Source organism: Mus caroli, chromosome 6 (genome assembly GCF_900094665.2).
Source record: "Mus caroli chromosome 6, CAROLI_EIJ_v1.1, whole genome shotgun sequence".
Classification (NCBI taxonomy): domain Eukaryota; kingdom Metazoa; phylum Chordata; class Mammalia; order Rodentia; family Muridae; genus Mus; species Mus caroli.
The window spans coordinates 36453654-36456367 of record NC_034575.1 but is presented as its reverse complement, the minus strand read 5'-3'; positions in this window follow the sequence as shown (position 1 = coordinate 36456367).

Below are 2714 nucleotides of genomic sequence, written 5' to 3'. Positions count from 1 at the left end.
AGAAGAGAAGAGAAGAGAAGAGAAGAGAAGAGAAGAGAAGAGAAGAGAAGAGAAGAGAAGAGAAGAGAAGAGAAGAGAAGAGAAGAGAAGAGAAGAGAAATAGAGCTCAGCCATGACCACATGGAGAGAGAGGAGAAGGCAATGGGGAGAGAGGGGGAGAAAGAGGCAAGAGAGAGGGGGGGGCAAGCAACCCCTTTTATAGTGGGTCAGGTCTACCTAGCTGTTGCCAAGTAACTGTGGGGTGGAGTCCAGGCAGAATGCTAACACCAGGGAAAGAAAACAGATGTGGAAAATTGGGTAGATGGGACTGCAAACACTCATGGCTGAGAAGAATGGCAGCATGCAGGAACATGAGTCCCAGAGCTCATACCAAATGTTGGCCACATAGTGACCATGGACTGAAAAAAATTCGGAACCAGTAATGAATTCTTGCTGGCAATTTTCATAGGACAGAGTTTAGAGAAACTTAGATACAGAAATAAATATTAAGTTTAAAAGCAGTAAAAGAGAAATAGATAAAACCGCCTTGTAAACATGCATAGATGAAAAGGGGAAAAATCAAGGATAGATAGACATAGAAAGAAGCATAACATTTAAATAAGAGTGAAATCTCAGAAGGAAGGAAAGAGTTAGTGAGATTAATAAAGAAAATATTTTCTGCATTAAAACATAAAAAACCTCTATGCCAGAGGGCATTGTGACATCATATAATTTTGTTTTAATTATTAACATGGAATTAATTACAGTATGTTTGGTAATGATAGCAGTTTATGTCCTTTCTAGGATAGATAAGAATAAAACACATTGAGAAATGGAATGCTGTGTTATAAGCTATAAAACAAAAGTTGAATGATATTTTAAATCATAATATTTTTCTCAAGCTAGGTCAGAAAAATACAAAGTAAGCCTACTGTGTCTCATAGTGATGAGATTGCAAGATGGCAAACTAAGCCATTGAGAAGACATACAATGTACTGGTCCAGCTGATACGAAGTCAAGAAGTCCTTAGAGCGGGCAATGAGGATTACAGAAAAGATGGAGAAGACTCAGAGATAAAGGTTAGAAATTAGGAGGACTGTCCAGTCAGAACTGTGGCAGCCCCAAGTTTAATTCTCTTAGGCGTTATATACTTTACAGTATCCTGGGAAACAAAGTCACAAGCTAACAGTATATTCCATATCTGTACCCATGCCAGAGGCCACCCTAATCCTCCCTGTTCCTTCCTCCAAGATTAACAGAACATTCAGGCCCTTGCCTTGAGCTTCATTCTGCGTCAGCAGGCTGGGAACTCCACCAGCAGAACTTGGCCTGACTTGACTTGCCAGACATTCAGGCTGTCACAGAAGTAGTCAAAATAGCCTCCAACAATATGATTTTTTCCACTTCCTGTAAGAGAATGAACTCTAGATGAGGGAAATCCATAAGATTATGAAAAATTTGGTTGCTAGCCCATGGAAGTACATGATAGAAAAAGATTTAAGAAACAACAACAGCCAATGATATGCATTCAGTTAATGTAAAACAGATACTGAAGGAGTTGTTAATTGTGCCATAAATAATAGTATATTTTCGAAAGATTAGAAAATTTAATGTCAGCCATCTTGGTGTCTGGACCTCAAGTACAGCAGCTGACATGATGGAAAGAAGAGGCTTCAGCTATTGAACAATGTAATCAGTCTAGAGTCATTGATATTGTCAAGGATCAGTTGCTAGGTGAAGGTCAATATACTGAATTAAGAATGCAGATTATATTTAATGATGCCATCTTAGAGCAATGTTGTAAGTATCTTTAAGTGCTTAAGACAAAGTTGAACAACCAACTGGGAACATAATCTGAATCATTTGCAAGAATAATCTAGGGTCCAGATAAATCTTTCATTGATTTTTTTTTTACAAAGATTAACTTCCGCTATAAATAGAGCAATATCAGATCCAGATGCTAGAGAAATTTTAATTGCATCTTTATATTTTGAGAATGCTGATGCTGAATGCAAAAAGGATATTAGACCTTTAAAGACCAGATCTGTACCTAGTTATAAATGGATTAAAATTACTGTGGATATTGAACTTAATGCTTATGATTCAGTTATGATTAGACACTCAATTGCAAAAGGTATGAATGTTTAGAAAGTCCAGTGCTTTGGTTGTGGAAGACCAGATCCTTTTCTAAAATACTTTAAACAGTTCCTAAGGATAATTTTTTTCTCTAATGGTAAGCTTTCTAAAATAAGCTTTCTGGGATATGCAAAAGATATGGAAGGAACACACATAGGGCTTATAAATATAGATCATCCAGATATATATAAACCAATTCCTTATTTCCATAAATTACCTAAGAGACTTTGCTTGGGCCCACCAAAAGACAACATGACCCATTCATTGTATATCAGCCAAGGAATGACTTTTATTTATTTATTTATTTATTTATTTATTTATTTATTTATTTATTTTATTCATTATATGTAAGTACACTGTCGCTGTCTTCAGACACTCCAGAAGAGGGAGTCAGATTTCGTTACAGATGGTTATGAGCCATCATGTGGTTGCTGGGATTTGAACTCTGGACCTTTGGAAGAGCAGTCGGGTGCTCTTACCCACTGAGGATCTCACCAGCCCCCAAGGAATGACTTTTTTAGAGAGAAAATAAGAAAGGATGATAGGACTTACAGCAAGTATTTTAACCTCTCTCTCTCTCTCTCTCTCTCTCTCTCTCT